This window comes from Nicotiana tabacum, chromosome 1 (assembly GCF_000715075.1).
Source record: "Nicotiana tabacum cultivar K326 chromosome 1, ASM71507v2, whole genome shotgun sequence".
In the NCBI taxonomy this organism is placed as follows: Eukaryota; Viridiplantae; Streptophyta; class Magnoliopsida; order Solanales; family Solanaceae; genus Nicotiana; species Nicotiana tabacum.
Window position 1 is genome coordinate 135,513,804 of NC_134080.1, and position 6,955 is coordinate 135,520,758.

The following is a 6,955-nucleotide window of genomic DNA, read 5'->3' on the forward strand; positions in this document are numbered from 1 at the left end:
AGGGGTGATGCACCAACAGTCCTACGCCTCTCAATATCCTCCCACCAAGTAAAAGCAGCTCCTGAAAACTGATAGGTGGTAAAAGCGACCCCGTTGGTCTCCAGAATTCTTGCAGTACGAAGCATCCTCTGACACTTATCCAAAAAGCCCTAGGCATCCTCACCCTCTGCGCCACTGAAGGTCGGAGGCTGCAATTTACCAAATCTCTCCAACCTACATTGCTCATCCTCCAGCATGACAGAGACCATATAGTCTTGAGTATTTGTGACCGGCTGGGCTGGATGTGCCCCCGGCGTCTAAAGTCCCTGCATGACCTGATCAGGTGTGTGAGCGGCGGGAGTCTGATTGCCTCCCCCGGCCTGTGAAGTAGCTGCGGATGTAGTGGCTGAAACCGCCTGAGCCAGGCCAGTGTAAACTGATAAGATCTGTACCAAGGCCTCCTGAAGACTCGGAATCACGATGGGCACAGCTGGTGCCTGAGCTGGTGCAATTGGAGCATCCATAGATGGAGCCTGATCCTGAGCTGGGGCAGTTGGTGGATCCACAGGTGCTGCCCTCGATGCTCTGCCTCTACCACGACCACGACTGCGTCCACGACCTCTAGTGGCTACAGCAGGTGGCACTAGTTATTGTCCACCCTATCCGGTAGCGTGTGTCCTCACCATCTATGGGAGAATAGAATAACAAAAGTTCAGTACTCGGATCAACAAGTTTGCACTACAAGAATTTCAAGAATATGAAGTTTTTCCTAAAGGTTTTGTAGCCTCTCGAGGATAAATACAGACGTCTCTGTACCGATCAGCTAGACTCTACTAAACCTTCTCATGACTCATGAAACCTATATAACCTAGGCTCTGATACCAACTTGTCACGACCCAAACCTAGACCCAGTCGTGATGGCACCTCTCGTGAAGACAACGCCAGCCAACTATCCCCAATTCGATGTTAAATAGTTAAAAAACAGGAAAGCAGTCTAAAACATGATAGGATAATCCAAAGTAGCAGATAATGTCATAAATACGCGGAAGAACAACCCAACACAGCCCTAATTGGGGTGTCACAAGTCACGAGCATCTATGAACCATAATACCAGTATGCTAAAATCATAAACTACTACAAATGTTTGGAAATGAACAGAAATGATAGAGGAGTAGAGACACGGGGCTAGGGACGTCAACATCTACCTCGTAATCTCTGAAAGCCGCCTAGAACTGGAGGAAATCAGCACTCAGGAGCAAAACCAGCAACGCCTGAATCTGCACACAGGGTGCAAAGAGTAAAGTGAGTACTCCAACTCAGTGAGTAACAAATGTAAATAATGACTGAAGGTAAGAAATCACATAAGGCACAATGCATTCTATAATGAAGCAGTAAAACCATTTAAAATCAGTAAATCAGTGAAAGATAGATAGAATCCTTTAACTCAAATGTAATTTTCATGAAAAGCCTTTTTTAAATGTTTAAGAAGGAAACTGACAGTCAATTATGAAAAGTAAACACATAAAGGCTCGCCCCTCGGCACAGTATCAATAATCCGCCCCTCGGGCAACATCTCAGAACAGTACCATCTCGGGCTATCACATAGAACAATATCAGCCCCTCGGGATCAATCACATAGAACAATACCAGCCCCTCGGGCTCAATCACATAGAACATACCAGCCCCTCGGGCACAATCTCACATCACAATGGGTACCCGCGCTCACTGGGGGTGTATAGACTCCGGGATGAGCCCCTTACGGCCCAAGCTCAATAACAAGTCATCTCGTGGCATCAAATCTTGGTCCTCGGCCTCATATCAATCAAGCCACCTCGTGGCGTATATATGTATCTCAGGCCGAGCAGTATCAGTGTATCTTCACAACTAGGCCCTCAGCCTTACTCAGTCCAAAAATCATCACAAGCTCCTTGGGCAATAGTAAAACAATCTTTCTCAGCCTAAATCATCATTTAAAATAGCATATAAATCTCAAAACTGAGTAAAAATGGTTGAGTAGTAAAATAATGGAAAATAACATGACTGAGTTCAAGTAATAAGTCAAAACAGTGAGGAAATAGTAATAAAAATTCCGGAAGGGTTCAAGTAGTTGGCATGAAGCCCAAATATGGCAATCAGCCCAAATCATGATTATAGCAAATAAGTTTCAGTCAAATATATGGTAAAATCATCAATCGGGACGGACCAAGTTACAATCCCCAATAGTACAGGACCCCACGCCCATCATCCAGCGTGTGTCATACCTCAATATACCAGTACGATGTGCAATCCGGGGTTCCAAACCCTCAGAACATCATTTATAATCATTACTCACCTCGAACCAGCTAAATCTCTAACTCGCGACGCCCTTGCCCCTCAAATCAGCCTCCACACGCGTCAAATCTATCCAAAATCAGAACGAGAACGTCAAAATATGCTAAGGAAACAAAGCCCAAGCGAAAACAATCAATAAAGGGCACAAATCCCGAAATTAGCAAAACCCGAACCCCGGGCCCACTTCTCGAAACTCAGAAATTTTAACATCATTAGATTCCTTGTCTCTCCGCGAGTTCATACATATTAAAAGTTCTCAAATACGACCCCAAATGGTCCTTCAAATCCCAATTCAAAAGTCCAATTTCTCAAGCCCTAGTTCTTCAATTTTAGGCTTAGCTTTCATGATTTTCTTGGTGGAATTCACATAATAATCGAGGTTTTAGTCCAAGAATCTTCCTCCCAACGATTCCCCTTGAATCTCTCTTCAATTTCCTTCAAAACTCTCCAAAAACGAGCAGCTATGGGTGAAATAAGCCCCAAAATTGCGAACAAGACGACTTAAAAACATTCTGCCCAGGCCTATATTTCCTTCTTCACGAACGCGGTCAAACCCACGCGTTCGCAAAGCACAAATTTGCGTTGACCAACTTTTCCTCTATGCGAACGCATAATGACCCTCGTGAATGCGATGCTTCGTCCACCTTAACCTTCGCGAACGGGCTCACTCATCCGCGAACGTGATGAACACTGGACCTCGAACCCATCTGACCCAATTTCCTCAACGCGATCGCGAAGACCTTCTCGCGAATGTGATGCACCACTTGCTAGCCCTCCGCGAATGCGAAGGATTAATTCTTGCCTTCATCAACTGCCTCTTCGCGAATGCGAGGCTCCACTCGCGAACGCGAAGTGTAAAATCTCTGCAACAGCTGAACAACATTTTCTACAATCTTCCAAACTCTAAAATGGTCTGATTGATCACCCGAAACTTACCCAAGGCCTTCGGGGCCTCAACCAAAAGCACCAACGTATCCTAAAACCTTATTCAAACTTGTTCCAATCATCAAAACCCCTCAAACAACATCAAATCACCCAAAACACATCGGATTCAAGCCTAAGTTTCTAAAATCATCTGAAATACACTTTTGATAAAAAAAAAAACCCAACCAAACCACGTCTGAATGACCTAAAATTTTGCACATGCATCCCAAATGACATAACAAAGCTACTGCAACTCTCGGAATTCCATTCTGACCCCTATATCAAAATCTCGCCTATCAACCGGAAATCGCCAAAATATCAACTTTGCCAATTCAAGCCTAAATCTACTACGGACCTCCAAAATTTATTCCGATTGCTCTTCTAAGCCACAAATCACCTACTGAAGCTAACCGAACCATCGGAACTCATATCCGAGTCCTCTAACACATAAGTCAATATCCGATTGACTTTTTCAATTTAAACCTTCTTAAAAGAGACTAAGTGTCTCAAACCTTACCAAAATCATTCCGGACTCGATCCGACCAACCCGATACCACAAAATACGGATAATGAAGCATAAAGAAGCAAAAATAGGAGAAATTAAGCGGTAATTCATGAGACGACTGGCCGGGTCGTCACACCTCAACAACGATAAATTAAAGTAAGAGTTATGGCAGTAAATTCATACGGATGGTTAAACAGACCTATGCGATAAGATATAACAATATTAGTGAATTCAACAAAGTACCGAGCAAAGAACTTCAATATACTCATAGATGCCCAACGGGACATCTTATCAAGCTATACATATGAAGCCTAGAGATTAGGCACACTTACAAGGTCAAAATCGTACAGGCTGTATGATGAAAGGTAGCAACAGTTACGAGATTGGAAGGATTTCGACTAAAAGTTGTGGGGTGAGAAGGAGGCCTAAGGGGGGAATGCCCTAGACTTTGGACTTATTCACAGAACAATTGCCTAGATGGAAAGGAAAGTTCTAAAGTATTCGGAAGATATAAGTTAAGAAAATGATAAGAGCATTAGTCAACATTCGAGGACGAATGTTCCAAAGGGGGGAATGATGTTACACCCTGCAATATTACGTCAATATTACGTCCCGCAGTATTATATTACGATGATGTTACGTCCAGCAGTATTAAGTTACGATAGTGTTCTACCCAGCAGTATTACATTATGGTGATGTTATGCTTCACAGTAATAAGTTACGACAGTATTGCACCCAGCAGTATTGTATGTTGAATTTGTCATAAGGTAATTGACATCAGTCCAAGGAAAAGATTATTTGGAGATTATAAGGATTGTAAGTGATGAATAAATTCGTGAAGGTGAGAGGGGAAGCAAGTCGAAGAGAATGAATTTCGTTGAAATTTGGTATTTTGGGATAAAATACGGCTCAAGCTAAAATACTCGGTATTTATAGACTAGTACCATACAAGGTACCACATGACCATAATAATAAGGCATATAAGGTGTGTGAAAAGTGAGTAATATTTTAAGTAAGTGGGAATAATTCTCAAATTTTCGGGTAATTGGTTAATTACTAGGTAACGGGACATTACCCGATTAACTAATAAGTGGATAAAATTTAATTAATTAAGCACCCCACCCACGTGGTAGAAAGGCCACTACATAGGAATGACTCGTATCAAATTATGTAGGTGGCAGATCAAGTCTTATTAAAACAAGACTTAAAGCACTTTGGCCTTGGGTTTCAAAAAGACATTATGTCTTCGACATCAATTATCATAATTCATTTGGTCTTTGGGTTCAAAGAGAAAACGCAAAAACAGTATTAGATTCCATTTTCAAAAGCTAGCTTCATTCATAAAAATTCGTTCATCAATTCAAGTTTTGCCAACGTTTTAATTTCAAAGAGCTATTAATTCTGTTTCTGATTTTCGAGAGCTTCAAAGCAGAATTTCGTCCATATTTTGCAGAAGTAGATTCGTTCAAATAATTTCGGGAACAGGTATGTTAAGGCCCTCCCTTCTTTCTTTTGGCATGGTCCATTAATTACTCTATTCATAGAAATAGTAGGTGTGTCTATATTCTTGATTCCCCATGAAAAATACTATTATCTTCTACTCGTGGGCCTCAGAATAATACGCAATTGGAAAAATTTATTCGGAAGGAATATTGAGATTATTACATATTTTCCCTGTATTTCATACATGTGCATTGACCCATGACCAGATGACGTTATATACGCTTATATATGTAAATATATGTATATGGGATATGGGAAAAGGTTACGGCATTATATACGCACCATCACCTGATCAGCTGGTATATGGTGATAATGTTGCCTACAGTGGCTAAAATATGATTCAAACGGCGTTATATACGTGTATATATATATATATATATATATATGTATATGGGATATGGGAAAGGTTATGGCGTTATATACGCACCACCACCTGATCAGCTGGTATACGATGATGATTTTGCCCACAGTGGACGATATGATATGATGGGATGCCCTCAGAGGCTGATGATGTTATGAAACATGTACATATGCACGATATGACATTCATACGCATATGCATGACGCTAAAGGTAATTTATGATTTACAAAGTTATTCAGACTTATAGGTTGAGTCTTGTACTCTATATTTCTTCCATGTCTCTTATGTACTTATTTATGTGCCTTACATACTCAGTACATTATTCGTACTGACGTCCCTTTTGCCTGGGGACGCTGCGTTTCATGCTCGCAGGTCCTGATAGACAGGTCGAGAGCCCTCCAAGTAGACTATCAGCTCAGCGGAAGATGTTGGTACACTCCATTTGCTTCGGAGTTGCTTGTTTGGTTAGTATGATTTAAACGTATATTGTTTGGTATGTCAGGAATCTATCCCGACCTTTATGGTATTTATGTACTTTTAGAGTCTTGTAGACATATGTCGTATACGTGAAAGATTGTACGGCCCTGTCGACCTATGTTTTAAGTTTATAAATGATTATGTTGTCCTATTAGGCCCGTATGTCACGTGTATATGATGATGTAATAAGAAAGATACGTTACGTTGGTACTCGATCGAGTAAGGTACCGGGTGCCCGTCGCGGCCCATCGGTTTGGGTCGTGACAGATATTGGAGATGCTACTTATGAATGTGACTATTGTGGGGCATATTTTTGGTATGAGGAAAGAATTGAGAAGAAATATAAGAATTAAAACCAGTATTCAGCTTGTGTTGTAGTCGCGAAAATATCAAGCTGCGAAATACAAAGGAGCCTTCTTCGATTTTAAAGGAATTATTGTTTGGATCAGGTTAATATATAAATTCATTTAATAATATGAAACAATACTAAAATTGTATGGATATCTCCTTTAATCAATTCTATTTTCATGATGGTGCAAAAAGTAAACATTTCAGAGAGAATATTCGAACATATAATTCTATGTTTTCATTTACATCAATGGGAGGAAAGATTGATGTCTCTGTCAACCAGACTAAGGGGCCGAGAACATTCAGATTATCTGGGCAAAATTATCATCAGATTGGAAGCTTATTGCCTCCGGACGGATCTACCCCAAAATTTGCACAATTATATATTTATGATACAGAAAATGAGGTGGACAATAGAATTCAAGTTATCCGGTTAGTATTCATCACTTTCTTAACAATATTATTTTAAGAATTAGTTTTATAAAAGATATACCTTATTAGTTGAATTCAATCTTTAATTTTCACAG